Raw genomic sequence first — 21223 nt, forward strand, 5'->3', positions numbered from 1 at the left:
AAGAACTTGACCAGAATGCTACAATTCTAATTAACAGAGAGAGAGGGGGGGGGAGAGAGGGAGGGAGGGAGGGAGAAAGGGAGAAAGGGAGAAAGGGAGAAAGGGAGAAAGGGAGAAAGGGAGAAAGGGAGAAAGGGAGAAAGGGAGAAAGGGAGAAAGGGAGAAAGGGAGAAAGGGATGGGGAGGAGGGAGAGAGGTGGGAAGGTAGGGAGAGGAAAAAACCAGAAGAATACTGTTACCTTGAGTCTGAGATGCCAATTGAGAATCAACCCTGAATTTGGTTGATTTGGGTTAAGTGACAGAGTCAAAAGTACCATTGGATTTCAGAAATCATACAATTTCACTATATTAAAGAATACATTTGAATCAAGCATAGATAGAGAACATGACGCCAAGAAAACAACACGGTTCACAAATTTTGCTTGCCCCTACAAAACATTTAAGAAGTTAATTTTATTTTAATTTGTTATTTTTTTAAAGAATAGTTGTGGTCTTTTAAATTAGGAAACAAATTGACTGGCATTAGTGTTTTGAAATATTTTTGCTGTGCTATCCCCAAACTGTAGGTGAGATCATGAGAAAGTTTGGCAGCCCTTCTTCAGTAGTTAGTTCATTGATAATGCTCACCATTGTTTTGCACAAGCTCAAGCTTTAATATGGATTGTAACAAGGGCTAATGTCAGATAGAATAGGGAACTCTGCCTGTGTGTTTGTTAAACCTCGCTGATAAGTTTGGACATTTGGATGATGGACTGCTAGAAGAATTCAACAGTGCCTGGAGATAAGGTTCTGTTATAGAGCCCTCCTTTCCCCCTCACTGGCTATGTTGATTTGTTGTGGCTTATGGATTTTCCTCCATTCAGCACACCGGAGATGTTCCTGCTCTTGGTTCCGGTCCCACTTTCAGATCGGGAGAACTCAGTAAGGTCATGCACAGGTGGCTCCTTATATAAGGAGACTTTCGGTGGTTTGGGCAGAAAATGTGCTGCGGGTTTGTGCTTCTTCACATGGTTGCCTTGCATGATTTCTCCTTCCTTCGTTGTTCAGGCCCAGATACCACCTTCGGCCCGAATACTGCTGATGGCAGATGAATGATGAGTATGTCACAATAATCATTTTTAAGCACTGATTCTTTGAATTTGCACTCAGGTATGAAATTCTCCTAGGTGTACAAGTATCCCTCGCTGTTCATTGCCAAATACAGCTTGGTTTGAATAGCCTTTGAATAGCCACCACTCGAAGACCCACAAGGATGAAGTTGAACAGAGTAAAAGTGCTGTCCTCATCTTTGGTGCCATCATTGGTTCCATCTGCCAGCAGTTGCAATTGGTAGCCTTGTCGGCTGTATACTTTAGTAACTACACCCTTAAGCTAAGGCTCTGGTCTCCTTCTGTGCCTCTTCTTGAAGCCCAAGAGTTTGATCTGGGAAAATACATTTAACTTGTTTATGTGGCAGCTGATCTTGCCTTTACTGGGGCTGCTGACACATTTGCAGGCATTGTATTTCTGGCACTCACTGGCTTGTCTCTTTTGCAGGATGAGAGAGATAGCAATAGCCCAGCCATGGCCATGACTCCCACTGCAGCCCCTCGGTGGCTGCCCCGTGACCGGCTCTTGGCTTCACTACCTGGGTCTCCTTGCCTGCACTTGCTCGGCCCGGGCTTGTGGGTACTTGGGCTTCAGTCGTGGAGGACTTCAGCATGCCCTCCGAGCTCCTACGATGGTGGTCCGGCTCCCACGCAGGTTCTGGCAGCCGAATGGACCCTACAGACCCAGGCCCCAGACATGACTTTCTAAGGACCCAAGGAGAATTTCTTCTAAAGTGTTATATACTACATACATGAACCCAACGTCAAAGGATGAGCACATCTTCATCCTTCCTTTTCTCCCTTCCTTCCTTCCTTCCTTCCTTCCTTCCTTCCTTCCTTCCTTCCTTCCTTCCTTCCTTTCTCCCTTGCTTGCTTGCTTTTTCTGGTTTTCTTTTTTTAAGACAGGGCCTATCTATATAGTTCTGAGCAGTCTAGAACTCACAGATCCTCTTGTTTCTGCTACTTGAGTGCTGGAATTAAGGGCAAGTGTCACCACTTCTAATCTCTATGCAACGTTTTAATCAATGGTCCATCTTCACCATTGAATGGTGAGGAAAGTCAATACCACTTCTTTTTTTGAAGGAAGAGTTGAGTCATCAACTATTCACTGCATTCTTAATGGATGTTGTTGTTGTTGTTGTTGTTGTATCTTCTAAATCTTCACAAGAATCCATTAAGATAAAATTCAGAACCCCATCATAAAAATTTAAATTTTCACTTGTACTAAATTGAAAGAAAGAAATGGGAATTACAGAGAGCTGAGTAGAGTCTAAGCTTTGCAGTGCCAGGTTTTGTAATGTTTGGACTGTGTTTCTTCATCAAGAAATGATGAGCACAAAAGCACATCTCCAGGGTGTTTGTTCCTTCCTGGCCCACAATGTCAGATCAGTGTTTCCTTACCATCTCTTCTCTGTGCTTCAGGCACAGGGGTGGCAGCACTCATGGGGCATCTCTACTCATTCCCTCCCAATCTGCCTGTCTTAACTACCTGATCACCATCTTGCTCTGTCCTTCACTCACACACACTATGCTGCAGTATGCCCTGTACCAGGTGTTCAGATAGCTGTAGGAAGTAAATGAATAACCTAGAGTCTGTTGGGGAAACGGTATGAAAAAAAAATCCCACAGATATGCAATTACAACCACAGTAAGCACAGTAAAGCATCAAGAGAGTACAACACAGATTTGTTTTAAGGTAGACATTAGAGGCGATCTTTGTGGAGAGTGAACATTCCCAGGAACAGAGAATTCATGTTGGACTTTAACACCAGAAATACAATGGCATCAAATAGGAAAAAACAAACAAACAAACAAAAAACAAAACAAAACAAACAAAAACGTCTGAGAGTGTTATATGGCAAAGCAGGTTGACAATCTGGTGGCAGGAACAAGGACTGGGGCCTGTAAAGACCTAGTGAAGGACATTTGTGGTAGCAGTGGGAGGGAAGTGTGGTGATGAGAGATGATCAGTCACATGTTTTAAGGATGCTTTCACAAGTTAGGCCTAATGGCCTGGAGCTGCAGCCTCAGCATTGGGAGGCAGAGGCGGGACCAGGAACTCAAGTTCAACACCAGCTCCATAGAGTTCAATGCTGGGTTACCACTTCAATAGCTCCCAGATTGATCCCATCTGTTCTTAGGAGCCAAGCTCTAGCAGTATTTTTTTAGGTAAAATAGGAAAACTAACACATATACAATGTTCCTATCTGTTGTTTTTATTTCATCTAACTAGAAGTCTCCTCAGACATGACACTGAAATACTAAAATGAATAACAGAAGCTTATGAATAGCTTGTTTGCTCTCACACCTGTTGTTATCACATCTTTCACAGTCACCAAAATATCTTACAACTTGGTGAATTATAGAAAACTCGAGAAAACCAAAATACTTATCTGTAAATGGAAATAACAGATGAATGCTCCCACATTGTTTATTTCTGATTTGCTTATAATTATCATGTATGCATGGATGTGAGACCTATATAGGTGTGTGTATGATAGGGTATAGTTAGTTATTTTACTCTTTAGGGGTTCACCACTCTGCTCCCAAATAAACACATGGAGACATATTTATTCTTATTTATGAATGCCTACCCTTCACTTGGCTTGTTTCTAGCTAGCTTTTCTAATGTAAATTATCCACATTTTCTTTGTGTTTTGCCTCTGAGCTTTTTACCTTTCTTTATTCTTTCCTTCTTACTCTGTGGCTGACCATGTGGGTGGATGACAGGCTCCAGGTGTCCTCCTCTCCTCCTTTTCTCACTCCTCTCTCTTCTCTTGAGCTTAGGTTTCTCCTCCTAGTTACCTTCTTTCTCTTTCTGCTTGGCAGCCCTGCCTATTCCTCTCCAGCCTGGATATTGGCTGTTCAGCTCTATATTAGACCAATCATATGGTTCACAAAGACAAAATAACACAGATTAACAGACTAAACAAATGCAACACATGAAGGCCAGGTTGAAATGAGTTCACCAGACCCAAGGTAATTGATTAAATAGGTATTTGTTAGAGAAGCACTTACACAGTGATAGTAAATAACTACTGAGGTCATCCTGTTCCAGAAGATGCAGTCTCTGCCCCTCCAATTCTCTCACCACAATCCAAGAGAGTGAGCTAGCCCCTCCTATTCCTTATAAAGGGTCATGTTTGCAAACTTGAAGCCGTGCCCTTAAAATGTGGCCATGACAATAAGTTCACTGGCAAACTAAGATACCACTACACAGACACATCTTTGCATCGTTAAACAAAAATTCCACAGCATGAATGAATATAACACATCTTAAACTAATATTCCACAACAATATTACAGGAATATGTGGTATGTGAGGAGGTGGTGCAGGTGGCATCCAAAGTCAGTGTTGGGTGAAGAAGCCAGCAAGAGCTGTTCGATGTCATTCAGGTCTTGCTTTATTTATTGATTGATTAATTTCTTTACTTGTTTGTTTATTTTCATTCTTACTCATTACCTGGAAAATCAGCATTCATGATCATTATTTACTTTTTAGAAAATAAAGGCAGGGCTAGAGAGATGGCTCAGAGGTTAAGAACATTGGCTTTTTTTCAGGAGTCCTGAGTTTAATTCCCAGCAACCGCACATCCATCTATAATGAGATCTGGTGCCCTCTTCTGGCCAGCAGTGCAGGCATACCTGAAGGCAGAACAATTTTGTAATTTTGTAAATTACAATGCTCATCATTGTTGCTGCACATGGCTTCCCACATAAAATCTAATTTCAAATGCATTTAAATTGATTTGCCACATTTAATGATGACTTCTCAAATATATGCCCTGTTAAAAAATGAGGGACTATGTAACAATGCATACATGCATGCATGCATACATACATACATACATACATACACACATACATACATGCCATAGAATATCACTTAGGTTCAGAATTTACCAGAGACACAATTGTCACAATATATATTAGGGGTGATATATTTTGTACTAATATGATTAACTACAGGAAAAAAGAAAAGTGGCATGTATATACATGCCATTGGACCTGCAAAAATGGGAACACATGAGAGAGTCACACAGTGAGGGAAACTGGTGGTGTCAGATACACATATCCCCTTCTTTTTCAGGTCCTTCAACCCTAAAGAGTAGATACACATGGGTGTATGCATAGTGTTTCCCCCACTGAGAACCCCCAACTCCAGAAAACCTGACAATAGCTTGGCCCAGTGTTCTCTCCCCCCAGACTCACAGCAAGTAGGTGTGGGCCATAGTGGTGATAGACTAAATGCTCATATCCCCAGACATTGGGGAAACTTAGATGAAGCTACACACAGAAGGCAATCAAGGCTGGCAGTCCCAGGTATCAGGAAGATGTCACATTCCCCCAGAGCATAACTTGCCTTTTCCTCAAATTGCTAGAGAAGATACTTTCTCATTGATGGTGAGATGGATATAACTTAATGAGCTCCATCACCATCCCAGGATGATGGCTAGCCACAGGCCAGTGTTGGTAAGCAGAAGTGTCAGACTGGGAGGGAGTCTATCCATGATGCTACCCAGAGCAAACAAGGAAACCAACTACCATCATCACCACTACCTTGTCAAAAAGACAAGACAGTTAAAAAAAGACTCTTCTGGGTCAGAGGAGACTACACAGCAGAAGGAATCTAGCTTTAATAGGGCATGGGGGGTTTGAGTGGGAGTTTAGGCCATTTAGCTACCTCCTTCTGCCCAGTCACTCATCAGATGTCTTCATGTCTCTGAGTCCTTGACATGAAACTGTCTGGTGTCCCTTCTTAGGTTGCTGTGGGGGGGGGACCAACAGACATATAGATCTACAGCTTCTTCTCTACATATTCCTGGCTCTACTGGAACTTTTCATGTAGACCAGGGGCTGTTCTCGAACTCATAGACCATCTGATTCTGCTTCCCAAGTGATGGAGTTAAAGGCACTCACTATAGGTGGACACCATTTAAATCAGGAATTTTTGCCTAACTTCCTTCTCACAGTAGTTACCAGATGTGATTGATTATCCTGTGTCCTCATAGCATCCCTCCTCTGGCAAGGCAGCCAGGGAGCCAGAAAATCCTAGAGGACTTCCTCCGCACCCCTGTACTCCCCTACTCTGGACACCAACTCTCTTGCATCCTCTCCTTGGGACCTCTTAATTGATTTCCCTGAGGTTCTGCCAGGCATGTCCAAGTCCAGCTGCCCTCACCCTGGGAAGTCAAAGGTAAAACAGCTAGACTACTGGTGGCCTGAGTCCAGATCTTTGTTCTAGGGACCAGCCAACTGCTAAGGATTCCTCACCAGCTATTATCTCCCACACAGGGACAAGCCTCAGAACCAGTCCCCACAGAAAATGACGATGTAGCTGCACAAATTCGAGAAGAACAGGTGGAAACCAGAACAGCTTATCTCTTTACTCTTTTGGGAAGTAAGTTGGTTGTATTAACAAAACCACATTTGCCAATGTGGGCTGACAAACCACATGCTGGGCTCCAAGAAAAGTCTTCCTGAGCCACTGTCCTGGCCCTGTTAGCTGATAGGCAAAGGACAGCCACCAAAGCCTAGGGCCCAGTAACTACAAAAATTAACAAATGTGAATTCACTGTTCCATGTTTTGGAACATAATAGTCAAAACTGTAAAATAAGGAAGCATAACATAAGAAGTGTTAATCCTACAGCAAATACAACCTGTAAAGACTCGATGAATTATATACATAGATACAAACTTCTATTATCTACTAACATCTGAACCTTCATGCAATACCAGCCCATCCCTGAGCAAGGCACCTTACATAGCAATTAAAAGAATCTATATGAAAATACCAGCTCACCTTGAAATTAAAAATAAAACCCTAAATAAACCCTACAATAATCTAATCTTCCCCAAAAAAGGGGCCAAAGGAAATAAAAAGTGCTCACTGGAACCTGCTATAACTACTGGGCTGCTGGCGCTACAAGGTATGGGCCTTGGTATGGGTCAGATGCGCATTCTCATCCCCCACAAGCTTCTTCAGCTATGAGTAAGGTACTACTTACAATCCTGACATATTCTGACTAAATTCTATGTACATAAGATAGGAATCTGGGGTCCCAGAGTTAATAAATAGCGTTGTAAACATGAAGGTCCAGGTGCAGTGCCAGAAAAGCCTCTTGCTTCTCAGCTTGCTCTTGTCATATCACTGGTGAGCCCCATGGAGTATCCTGTTCCCCTGAGCCTCAATTTGGCCTCTTCCACATGGACACAGATGTGTGAGTGAATATATATATACTGCACACACATACTGTAATAAAATTTTCTGATAGATGTTAATAGCTCCCATCTTCAGATACCCATAATTTCAGTCTCCAAGGAGCAAGATGAGAAGTTGGAAGCCTAGGGCTGGGGATCTGAAACCCACCCTCAGGTACAAAGTGCTATTTAGGAGGGAGGCTCAACACAGCTAGAGTTCCCTGCTTGTACAGCTTTGGATACAAGACCAAAGCCCAGCCCTCTGGACTCAAAGTCCAGCCCTCTCTGCAATGGTCCCTCCAAGGTGGCAAGTGGAGAACGTGGGAGCCAGAACCATGGGTTTGCATCTTCTCATATTCTACATTTGTTCTCCTGGTGTTTCTGGCTCTGGCCAATCAGGAGGTGAGTATATAGCAATTCCCAAGGGGCTGCTGAACCCAGGAGCCAAGGACACACACACACACAACACACACACACACACACACACACACACACACACACACACACACACACACACAGAGAGTCCCATCTGTTTGGATTTCTCATTTACCTAGAGTTAGACTGGTGGCCAGGCAAGTTCCAGGACCCTCCTGTCTCCAATCCTCATAGCTGGTTCATTAGAAATGTTTATGGACATGTCAGCTTTTTGCATGAGTACCAAGTATTCAAACTAGTCATCATACCTGCCTAGCAACTGCTCTATCCCAAGAGATGTCCTCCCTGATCCAAATGTGCTAACTTGTATTAGAACATTGTTAGCAACACAAGTTAAAGGCTTAATATTTGCTTTCACTAAATAGACGGCATTAAGAATTTTACTTTGGGGCTGGTGAGATGGTTTACCAGGTGAACAGTTGACAACACAAGCTTCATGATCTTAGTTTGATTCCTGGATCCCACAGTACACAGTAGGAGAAATGTCCTCCAGTCTCCACAATGTGGCATACAGTCTCATTCCCATTCCCATGTACACACACCACACACACAATTCCATGTGAGGTTTTCAGTGTATAAAACTACAAAATCTATGAATATTGGAATTGTTTTCTGAACTTTCATAAAATATTATTTGGTAATATATATACACAATTACAAGTTCAATGAATTAAACATAAATGTTGATTGAACAGAAAGTATTTGAAGAGCATATCAGGAAAATATGAGCAATTGTTCCAAGTTGTTACTGGCATAGCATTTAAGACTAAGTAATCATTTGTGATGAATTAAGTATATTTATATCAAGAGAAATTAGGAATGAATATTCACTCTAAAGTTCACCCCAACAGCATAGAAATAGACTTCAAGTTACTTCCTTGCCACTTCCTAAAGAGTATCTTATTCAAGACAGATGCTCTCTCACAGTGGCAAAATGCCCACTGTCTACATGCTTATTGCAGAGTCTGGCAAAGAAGGCAGGGCTCCAAGGAGCTATTTGAATACTTTGCTCTTATTCTAATTATCTCCTCAAATGAAAGAAAAAGGGAAAGAAGCACTCAATGTCTCCCTAAAATTTCCCTGCTTTCCAAGCTTGGGCTTCCATCCTGTCCTTTAGGACTTTAATTGACCATGACAGTATTGATTGATGTCAGTTGTTGGCCACCAAGAAAATACAGCTACAGACATGTGTGCCAGCAAATGAACACAATTTTCTATTTTGGTTTTGCCCCAGAAACCACCTTCTTAACATCAATGATTAAGGCTAGTCAATTGGCAAGGCAAGAAAGCAAAGTGCCCAAATGACTAAGTACCTGATGGCATCACACTCTAAGGGTCCTTTTGGTATGGATGGTCACTTATTACTCACAAAGCAGATGCATTAAATATTATTATGACTCTTCGAGAATGCTTTTAAACATAAATAGGAGAAAATTTGAGTAAAATGAGGTTACAAATAACTATTGTAAATTGTTCATAATATATAGTTAAACTATGTATTTCTGGAAAGGGAACAAAAATTCAGAAGTTATATAATAATTAATTCTTGATGAGTTTCCTAAAATACTAAAGGTACATTATGTTTAATTAAAACTACAAATAGAATCACATTATAGAAATGAAGTTATGCAGACAAGTGTTTATTGTATCCTTTACCTTAAAATTAAATTATGGTGGATTTTTTTGTGACTCAGAATAATCATCTTTTCTTCTTCCTTGGAAGCAATTTATTATATACACATCCTTGCGATAACATCAAGGCCTCAAGGCTGCAACTACTGTGGACAAATGCAAGAAACAAATGGAGTCTATGAATTCATTATGTAAAATTATAAAATTATCATAGTGTTAATAATAACATTGTTATAATATTATATTTTGCTAATATTAAGTTAAAACTAAAAATCCAAGAATTACTTTATTCATATAAATGCCTGAGACACTCCTATCAACTGATAGTTATTCCTGAGGTCATTCAAATAATTAATAAATGAGTTTACGGAGAGACAGAGAAGTGAGGGTAGAGCTGAGGAGATGAAATACATATTGCACTCATGGATGAAATTCTCAAAAAATATATCTTATAAAGGGAACTGTAAAAGTGAATCCAATCTCATCCTGAGTGCTTTCTATTATATTTCATAGCATTTTTAACACAAGAAGGGAGGCTTAGGCACATTTGACTATTAATTTAGTATGCGGTTTATTGATTTAATAAATGTTTACTGAACATCTACAGTTTCCTATATTTTAGTAGGATATAATGTCAAGTCCATAAGGAACCAAACAAAACACAGAAAGATGATTGATATATTATAAGTAAGCATGGTGTCCATGGTGCAGTTGGTTAAGGAAGGTTCTGTGGAGGAAACAGCAGTAGCCATACAAATGGGAGTCAAAGAAGTAGCACGGAGACTCCTGTGTTTCCACAGGTAACCAGTACCGTAAGCAATGGCACTTTTCTCAGGGCCAAGTGAGAGATGGGGAGCTGGCCCTTAGCTCATTTCCAGTGCAGTTATCTTGGTGATAATCGTACCTGTATGGAGAGATCTTTACTGAGTGTAATAAGTTATATTATTCTGTCAAAATGCCCTGCAAGCATGTGTCTTATGTTCATTTATAACAAGTTAGCTATCTAACATTAATAAAACACCATTACCATTCAAATCCACTTCTATGTGGCATAAAAATCACCTTTTTATTCAGAACATGAAAATAGATCAGAAACAAGTTCAAACTTTGTCGAAGATAATACATTTGTGTGCACAGAAATCTAAAATTTGTACGTATCTGCTGTTATCATTGAAATCCTAAATTTACTCCATATATTAATCTATGTTGTTTTAAATCAGGAAAATAAGATTTATCTGGATGTTATTTATTGTTTCATTCTGGGAATTAGCAAAATATTGACTCAATTTTAATGACCTCAAATTGTTAAAAAAAATTTTGAAAAAGAAGTGTTTTTAAGGAAATATTTATTTTCTTTAAATATTTATTTTCTTTACTATGGAATAGTTCCAGTCATTTAATTACTACTCTTATATATTAATTGTACCTAAAGCTTAATTCTAATTTACTTATTTTTTGTTATTGTATTTTTATTAACTTTTCTGTGGGAAATGGTTTCTCAAACACAGTATCTACCTATTATAGCTTGATTTTGTTGTGTTTTTTTTTAAACACTGATAATAATACATGGCAGCAGAAACTTCCCATCCGGAGGAACAGCTAACATGCTCGACCAAAACACTCTCTGATTAAGTTTCCATAGCTTACGGTGTTCAACACTGGGCTAGCTCCTTTGAAGGTTAAATAATAAAGTTTACGTTTAGTTATTTGAGTTTTTATGAAGTATTTTTTTTCATTTAACTACATAAAGAAAAATTGGGTAAAACTGAAAACATTCATCTTGGAGCAGACAACCTGTCAAGATAAGAGCCTATTTGCTAGCCTAGCACTGCCATCTACTGGCTGATGTGGTCATTGTTTGGCCATGATCAAGACAAGAACTTTGAAACAAGGTTCTAAATTGGGGTAACTGAGGTATGATTTGTAGATGGAGTAAAAAGATTGTATTCCATGATAATAGTTGATTATAGAACTGATGATTCTCAAGTCCATTAAACAAGACTTAATGAATTCCAGGAAATGGTTTACTTGTCTCATCACTGAAGCAATTTTTTTTTGTCTCAAAAAATCCTCTTTTCTCCATACGTGAATATGCATAAGTAAGTTCTAATAAATTTTTACCAAATTATAGTTGAATATATAGTTTACACTTTTGCTTTTATTATATTTCCTGTTATCACAGCTCTCTTGATAGACATCAAATTATAAGCCAAGTGTGAGAGTAGTGAACTGGGTGCTTGCCACAACTCTTCACCCTGATTTGCTCATTTGTTTTTCCCTTTCATTCCTGATTTTTGAAAAAGTATACTCTGAAGGTGAAGTCCTGTGAGCCCTCCCTGCATCCACGGTGGCATGTTGACCGGTGTGCTCTTGGCATGCTCTCACTCGAGGAAATTTAGCTATAGCGAGTTCAAGGATGTGCGGCATCACTGTCATGTTCAGAAGATTTTATTTTACAGCAGTTCTTGGGATTATCTGGCTTTTAAAATCTTTCTGCCTGCATTTCTGCAATGTTGCCTGATCTTTTATAGATGTCACAGATGGGGATTGGCACTTAAGAGTCATCAAACCTGCACTTTGATAAGATATGAATTTCTGTAATAGCCTCTGTCCATGGCAGATACATATTTGATAAGGGGTGAGAGCTTCCCTGATCTATGGAAATTGAGATAAGTATTTAGAAGTTTGGCTGAATGCTATGTCAATTTAGCAAAATGGTACTAATATTTTCTTCTCTCAGATCGGTGACCTCTCTATCCATGGGTTCTTGCCTAGGTTTACAGTTATAGTCTTAAGTTCTCCCAACTAAGCAGGTCTCAGGTACAATCGAATAGCTGTTAGTTATCCCCAAGATATTAGTGCCATATTGTGATGATGGGCATATCTTGTTGGGCTGATCATTACTGTAATTTATAGGATTAGCTATAAACAGTTGATAGTGAAGGAGAGAGAGCCCTGATAAATTGTCTGCACTCAAGTGATCAGCCCTGTACTCATGAACAAATTATTCAGTAGAAAATACACACACACACACACACACACACACACACAAACACACACACACACACACACACACACACACGGAAACATGCATACAAGGACATAAAATGACAATAATTACAAGAGAAAATGACATAGATTTGAGAAGGGATGTGGGAGTGTTGTAGAAGGAGTTAAAAGTGGGAGAGGCTTATAGGAAGATGTGTTATACCGACAGATGATAGATAAATAGAAATATAGATTAGATAGATAGATAGATAGATAGATAGATAGATAGATAGATAGAAAGAAAAGTAGCAGTTTTCTCCCTGGAAATAAAGCAAAACACTGGTCACTGGTGTAACATTTTGAGAAAACCCTTATATCAAAAGCAAATTTGACAAGTTTATAAATACAAATTAAAAATGAAGAGTATAGTCCTAACAAGAAAGCACTCAGCTAGACTAGGGAGCTGTTTTTATTACCTACACTATTTGTCCAACTATTGTGGACTTTGATTATTGTCCTGTATATAGGCAGAGGATAATTTCACAGAAATCCTGATGAATTGGCTACAAAATTATGAGTTAATAATCAAATTAATTTCTACACAACAAGTTTCTACATAGTCTGTTTCAAAGTAGCATTTGAAATTGTGTTTGTTTGCTTAATTGAAATTGAATCTTTAAATAAATAACATTGAATAGCATTGGTTTTGTTGCAGAGTGCAAATCTGAAACTTAAAATGAATAACCATACTAAACAAAAGATTGAACTTTTTTGTCAGAGACTACATTTAATTTACTTATACCCTATATAGTTTTTAAACCTCATATTTTGGATTTTGGAGACAGAAAAGTGTCTCATATATATTTGATAAATTTGCAAAAAGAAAAATTAGGTAATTGCTATAACATAAATACTTCTTTTAGAAATGTGAATTTGATTTATGTCTCATCAACCTCCTTCTGACTGGTGCAATAACACAATTTTTTTTACAATTAATAGTTGTCTCACATTAGAAATAAATATTTTTATGACATGCCTTTTATATAACTCAGTTGACACTTTTTCAAAATTTATACCATACAAATGTGTGTGATAATTTCAATTCTTAAAATAGTTTTAAAGATTTTATGCTACACAAAAAAATCTTTAGAAATTCTGAAAGAAATCTAATAAGTAAAGTTTTCAGCAGTATCTCCAATTTTCTTAAATAGAGTTAATTCATTTGGTCAAATTTTTATACTGGAAACATTATCAGTGTTAACTCCAAAACTGATGGCATAAATTAACATATTAAGTTAGAAGTGTAATTACTGTGAGTTTTCTTATACTTAAAGGACTTTAAATTACAAGTGTGCACATATGAACACATTCTGAATTTTCAGAATTCAGAAAAGCATCATCAGGGGCTAGGGATATGTCAGAGTTGTTAGTAAGGTAAGATTTGCACACAAGTATGAGGGCCTGAGTTTGATCCTCTTTCTCTAAACAGTTCAGCACGGCTTGCTCTTTCTAATTTAGGTGAGAAGAAGCAGAGATGGAAGGTCATAGGACTTACTAGCCAATTACTTAACCTAGATGAATCAGTAAGCCCCAGATACCAGTGAGAGAACTGTCAAAGAAAGACAGACAGACAGAAAGAAGGGAGGGAGTAGAGAAAGAAAGAAAGGCAAAAGAGAAGAAGAAGAAAAAAACAGGAGGAAAGAGGAATTGCACTCAAATTTGACCCTTGACTTCCACATTCTGGCAAACACATTTGCAGCTTTACTGGTGTGTGTGTGTGTGTGTGTGTGTGTGTGTGTGTGTGTGTGTGTTTGTGTCTGTGTGTGTGTATACACATGCATATGCAAACATATAACACATACATCCATACATACATACACATATATATGCCTGTATATAACATATGCATACAGAAAGAAAAATAATGTATTTTTCAAGCATATCTGTATTTATTTTCAAACCCAGTGTTTTTTGGCACACAGTAAGGAAATAATTTGACTTCTGTAAATGAGGTTCCTATTTCCAGAGATCTACTGTGACCATTTGCTTCTTTGCCAGGGACATTCATCTGGGACAGAGCAAAATAGCCAGGCTAGGCATTCCTTGAATAGGCCTTCTGGGCCCACTGAGGCACACTAATTACACTCTGTGCTTGCAAGGAGGAAGAACTTTCAAGTCCCCATGCATCACAGGTGACAACACTTCTGAGGTTCCGGTTATACCCTCATGATTTCTATTTGTTTAAAAAGATATTTGTCCTCTCCTTCTATGCTACTAATGTCTTTGTTTCTTTCTCTAAAAAGACATTGTGGTTTCTCAATATCCTACATAAATTTGAATAATCCCAGGACCTGGTTTTAAGTTGGTTTTAAGTCTCCTCATGCTGCAGCTAAGGTCGGTCACTCTGTTGACTCAGAATAAATCCTGAGCCCTTTTCAGTTTCCTCTGATTCAACTGTAAACTTACACACTAGACAGCTGATTGGAGCAGATACAACTTCCCATCGTGTTAAAGGCAACAAATTTTACATAAGAAGCACTTGAGTTAACTAACCCACTGTATTATCTGCTACAGCAATAATGGTAAAACACAGTTGGTATCAAGGTTGAAAGCAATTTTCTAAAATAAGATGAACCTGGCTATGTCAACAAAAGGGTCCCTGCATTCACCTCCATGCTTTTCTCCTAACAGTTCTTAGTGCTGCTGTTTTCCCATTCAGAACAGAAAAGAGACTCCGAGTTCACAGCTGAGAAGCAACAGGGCTTGATGCACTCCTGCATGGTTGCATCCCTCCCGCCCTTATCAATAGCAATCAGGGCTTTTATCTTCAGATTGAGAAATAGGCGCTGACTTACTTTTCCCTGTGCACCCACGCAGGCAGCGAACTGTTTACTAGACTCTACAGTGATTACTGGACCAGAGACTCTTTTGATCTTCCACAGTCTGGGGAAGCTTGGCCATATTCGCACGGAGCATGATGACTATCTGCTGCTGAAAGGTAGAAATGAGAAGACAAGAGCTTGAAAATCACAATGAAAAACAAAGCTACAGTCCACAATACCTCTGCCATCTTGATAATGAAAATACAAACACAAAACAGTCTTTATAACTATTGCATTGAGTACAAAATACATATGGTATGTACTTATCATTTTATATATAAAATGGCTTACCTTAATTACACAATAGCAATTCTTAGATATCAAGAGCCAAATGAAACAAGCGAATTGAATACATGTAAAGTTTGGATTCGAGTTTCCATGCCAGCCTGGTCTACAGATCAAGTTCTAGGATTGACGGTGGTAGGGGTGGTAGTGTGTGTGGGGTTCTCTTGTCTTTGAGTCTAAACATATAAGTCTCTTTGGGTTAGGTGCTCCAAATCTTCAAGGGCAGTGGTGGCATATGCCTTTAATCCCAGTACTTTGGGGGGCAGAGGCAGGGGGATCTCAGTGAATTTGAGGCCAACCCGGTCTACAAAGAGAGTTCCAAGACAGCTATGAGACAGCTAGGACTATTACACAGAGAGACCCTTTCTCGAAAAATAAAAACAAGACAAAACAAACAAAACTTGGTTATAAAAAATAAATAAATAAAGAATGTATCAAAAAAAAAGAAAGAAAGAAAGAAAAAGAAAAAATAGAAGACAGTTTAAAGTTTCCTGCTTTGCCGAAGAGCCTGCCAGACACACTATGGCCTATGGACTGAAGATGGAAGATTACAGAAGAACTTCGGGTGACTGACCAGGCAGTGAGTTGTCTCTGTCATTTCTAGAGTTTATATACTATCTTTCTGTGATCTTTGAAGGAGTTGAAGAGAGTTAGTTATGGTTATAGTTTTCCCTAGTTAGGATTAAAGATAAGTTACATATAGGACTTTAGACTCACAAAGATAGAATAGATGATGGAATATTTTCTTAAATCTTACTAAATGTTAATGGACTAAATATTGTTAACTGTGATTCTTATTTGATAACTGTTGTGTGATATATTTTGCTATGTTAAGGTTAAAACCCTTTTTTTATTTAGACAGAAAAGAGGAGAAGATGGGAGATGTCATTCTGTAAATATGTTTCTCATATTGGTTAATGAATAAAGCACTGTTGGCCAATACGAAAGCAAGATAGGCAGGACTAGGAAACAAGGAGGATTCGAGTAGTAAGGAAGAGTCAACAGGTAGAGACTGGAGAGAACAGAGGTCCAGGCCCACTCGCCAGTAAGATGAGACCACGTGGATAAATAATTAAAACAGAGCTAGCAGATAAGAAACTAGTACCTGGCCAATAGCATTATAAAAAAGAAGAAGAAGAAGAAGAAGAAGAAGAAGAAGAAGAAGAAGAAGAAGAAGAAGAAGAAGAAGAAGAAGAAGAAGAAGAAGAAGAAGAAAGGAGTTAAGCAGAATTAAGATGAAGGAGCCCTTTCCTTCATGGCTGTCCCATGGGCAAGTTCGAATCAGGCCATGCCTCCAAGCCAAAAGAGCTTACTGAATGGCCCACTCTAGCTGCAGGACTACACTTCCCAGTAGGCCACAAGGCTGGATGCTGCAGAGCCGGAAGTGAGGAACATGAGGCCCTAGGATACAAGGGAAGAGGCTGTTGGGGGGCTAGAGGGTGTGCACATGAATAGGCAGGCCGGATCTCTGGCATGGCAGAGGCCAGGAAGCGGCAGGAGCTGCTTCCCCCTCATCAACCACCATCTGCTGCAGGCTGACTACGTCCGCGAGGCGAAGGAAGTGAAGGAGCAGAGCTGCCAGAAGTTTCCTGGCTCAGCCCATCACCCTCTGGACATATATACACACTGGCAACAGACCTGGGAGCTCAGACAGAAACAGAAGGCAAAGGATGGTGCCCCACTGCAAGCTAAGGAGTATCGGGTGCCAGACCCCATTAGCAACTCGGAGAGCTCTGAGAGGAGGAAGAAGAGGCAGAAACCAAAACTGCCAAAGCTGTCCCAAGACTGACATCTATCAATTCCACAGCAACGGCTGCCAATTTGCCATCAAGCATGAAGGAAAAGGCGCAGGCAAAGACGAAGACAACCAACAAGGTGGTGAACTCTGCAGCACCCTGCATCAGGAAAGGCGGTGGTCCACCTGCTTTCTGGGAAGACACCCAAGAAATCAGCAGAGCTCATGGCAAACACTATCTTGGCCTCAGAAACTGAGGAGGAGGGCAGTGTCCAAGCCCTCAGAGCCACTTCCAAGCCTAGAGTGTTGTCAACAGGTCAGGCCAGCAATTCCAGTGAAGACATCTCCATCTCAACTGATGAGACTGATGTAGAGGTGAAACTTTCAGTGAAATCAGCCCAGGCCAAAGCTTCCCCAGCCTCTGCCAAGGAGCCTATGACAGAGACAGCCCCAGGCCCTACCAAGTTAGGGAGTGTAATGCCCTGGCCAACATCAGGGAGGGGGTGATCCTAGCCAGGTAAAGGTCACTGGAAAAGTTCTTCATGCTAGAGCTACCTAAGTTTCTGCCAAGGTGGTCTCTGGAAAAGGGTCCATGTCAGCACCACCAGAGAACACTAGGCCCATAGTCATCCAGGGCAGAAAGGCCAGAGAAGGAGACAGAGAGCAGAAGCTAGGACAGATCAACAGTCAGGATGAAGAGCCATTTGCTGTGACCACTCCTCAGGTGAGGCCTTCTGGGAAGACCCTTAGCCCCTGCCAAGGGGCTCCTCTAATCACCCCTGGGAAGGCAGGGTCTGCAGCAGCCCATGTCCAGGCAGGAAAGCTGGATGACTCAGATAATAGCACTGGGGAGTCAGAGAGCAACAGTGGGAAGACACCAGCAGCTATGACTCCAAGCACAATTCTGCCCAGGTGAAACCTTTGGTAAAAAGCCAGCAGGTCAGACCTGCTTCCACTGTAAACCTGGGGCCCTAAGGAAAACGTGCCCACCCACCCTGCCCCAGGAAGGCAGAGTCAGCAGCTCCCAAGATCCAAATGGGAAAAGTAGAAGAGGACTCAGAGAGCATTAGTGGGGAATCTGAAGACAGAGTGGGACCCCAGCCAATGCAAAGGCCTTGGGGGAAAGGGCTACCCCTTCACTCCCTCAGAAGACAGGGCCTGTGGCAGCCCAGGTCAAGATTGAAAGGTGCAAAGAAGACTAGGAGAACAGTGAGTAGTTCAGTGAGGAGTCAAAGAGGCAGCTCCTGCTCCAGCTCAGGCCAAACTAGCTCTGGAAAAGCAGACAAAGTCTTCCCCTAGGAAAAGCATCCCACCACTCTTGTATCTGCAATGGTCACCTCTGTGTGAATGAGTACCTCATCCTCTAGGGAGGAGAGGCCAGGAGCTGCCCCTGGCACCAGGAGGGTATGGGTGAAGTCTGGTGAAGGGCCTCCAAGGGAAAGATGTCTTGGGACAAGGGATGAACCCAGTGCACCCCAGGAGGCTGGGGCCTACAATTGCCCATGTCAGGATTACAACACAAGAAGACACAGAGGACAGAGAGCAGGAATCCAGCAGTAAGGAAGATGATGAGATTCAACACAGGCTAAGTTCTCAGGGAAACCTCTTCAGACCAAAGCCAACCCACCTCTCACTAAGGCATCTCTGGGCCAAATGGCCAGCATTTGCTTCTGGAAAAGCAGGAGAGCCCATCCAAGGAAAAGGCACCTGTATGTATTGTCCAGAACAGTGCTGTCTCTGCAAGGAGCCAGTGATCTGTTCCAGCCACAGGTAAAGCAAGCACAGAAGGAGCCAGTGGCTTCAGGACTTGGAGAGCAGCCGTGAAGAGGAGTCCCACAGGAGAACAAGAGGCACAGTCCAGACAAAACCTGTGGGGAAGACCTGTCTCAGACCTGGCCAAGGCATCCCTTGGAAAAGGAGCACATCCAGGAGCCACCAAGAAGACAGACCTACAACTACCCGGACCCAGACAGGGAAGACAGAGGACTCAAGACCAGTAGTGAGGAATCGGACAGTGACAGGGAGATGCCGTCAGCCATCATCTCAGCCCAGGATGGTATCTCACAACCTTCCAGGAGCAGAACCTCAGCACCCACAGCCCCATAGAAAAACATAGAGGAATACTCAGACAGCAGTGATGAGGAGCTGAGGTCTGCCCAGGTGTTTAAAAACCCTCTGATTTCTGTCAAACCTAATTCTAGTCCAACTGACCATGTGCTACCCTTGCACAAGTCCAGGCTGTGAACATCCCAAGGGAGGCCCAGGCCTCAGGCTTTGTGGTCAGAGCTTGTCCTCTGGGAGTGAGGATGAAGATATGATTGCTGACACACAACCCTCCACTTGTGCCACTAAAACCAATGTGGAAACTGTGCCCATATCTCTCCCACAGACAGCTTCCCAACCCAGCAAGGGTGAGCAGTTCAGTCAGATACCAGAAGACAAGAAACTAGGCAGTATCCATTCAGATCATCAATGGCCTGGAAATACTCCCTGTGACACCTCCCCCAGAGCACCCCTTTTCAGGTCAAAATAACCAACAAGTTCAGAAAACCCAAACTTCTTCCGAAGAAGCAGCCTCACTCAAGCTAACCTAGGAGCTCAAGTGATAGCAGCAACACCTCTTCAGGAAGCAAGAAGGATGCCATAAGACCCCAGATGGCCATGTCAGCCCCCCCCAAGACTGAATCCGGACCTTTCTCAGGAGATGTAGGAGATCCCTGCTGAATCCAGTGAAGATGAGTTGGTTGCGCCTTCACAGTCTCTCAGGTTTGTGACTCCTGGGATGACGATGGCCATTTTTCAAGGCTTCAAAAGCCATTCCTTGGCTCTAGCCACCAAAAATAACCCAGATGGCAAACAGAAAGCAAATTCCCAGAATGCTGTAGACACCATGTTCCCTAAAATTGTTTTCCAGAGTTGTGACCTCTGAGACCTGTGGTCCATGTCAGATCCTACACCTCCAAAGCCCAAGAAGGCCAAGAAAAGTACCTGGACCTCAGCAATACCCACACAGGCTCTGCAGAACAGCATCACTCAGTGCCAGTGCCTCGGAGCAGTCCTGGCCCCTGAGCCAGGTACATCTTCAGGCCTCTGTGGTGAAGGTCTGACAGGACTGCTGGTGCAGGAAAGGTAGATAGCCACAGAGGCTATTGAGGAGAGTGGGAATGGGTAGAAGGGCCAGAAGGAAAAGTATTGGATGATCAGCTAGTAACTGGGCCCCAGAGAGCAAGATGGCCTCTGGGACATACAAGACAAAATCAAAGCTAGATGAAGTGAATGCTCATGGCAAGGGGAAGGGATCACCTGGCTCTCAAGGAGACAAGGACAAGCCTAAAAGTGATCTGGGGTTAAAGGTTGAGAGTGGAGAGTGGAGAGAAAGAAGGAAAAGAAGAAATCCAGTTTGAAAAAAAAAAGGCAAGAACAAAAAGGGAAAGAAGAAAGGAAAAAAGACCTGAGCCAAAGACCCTAACTCAGAGATCAAGAAAAAAAAAAAAAAAAAAAAAAAGACAGCAGACCTGTTGTGTGAGGGCCAGCACACCAGCACATAGAACAGTCTTGTTTGTCACAGTGCCACCGTCCCCAGACCTCTGACCTCTGGCCAGTGTGAGTTGAAATTGGAATTTTTAACTTACCCTCACTCAACAAAAGATGATGGCCAACTCCAGCGTGTGCTGCTGGCCTAGCCAGTGAGCATGCAAGGAGGCAGCAGTCCCAGGAGGAAGAGAGATGAATCACACCCACCCCCTCTGAGTGCTGCATAAGATGTGTACAGTGTGTGTGTGCGCATGCACGCGCACGTGCACACATCCTGCCTCTCTCCTTCAAATCCTCTATGTCCAAAGGCCTTAGGACCTCCCTCCCCCCCTCTCTGTAGACCCAGCAGTTCATCCCATTCCCTGGATCCCTGGCTTATCCCAAGGCCTTGTCCTATCAGTTTTCCAGCTGTTTTTTTTTTTTTTTTTTTTTTTTTTTTTTT

The 21223-nt window shown here is 41.5% G+C and overlaps 2 pseudogenes; one reads left to right on the forward strand and one right to left on the reverse strand.

Annotated features, from left to right (window-relative positions):
* Positions 1-821: 821 nt before the first annotated feature.
* On the reverse strand, positions 822-2532 carry LOC127214535 (fibroblast growth factor 13-like; annotated as a pseudogene).
* A 14453-nt stretch (positions 2533-16985) lies between these two features.
* Positions 16986-20838, forward strand: LOC127214536 (treacle protein-like; annotated as a pseudogene).
* The last annotated feature ends 385 nt before the right edge of the window (positions 20839-21223 follow it).

This window comes from Phodopus roborovskii, unplaced genomic scaffold (genome assembly GCF_943737965.1).
Source record: "Phodopus roborovskii unplaced genomic scaffold, PHOROB, whole genome shotgun sequence".
Lineage (NCBI taxonomy): Eukaryota > Metazoa > Chordata > Mammalia > Rodentia > Cricetidae > Phodopus > Phodopus roborovskii.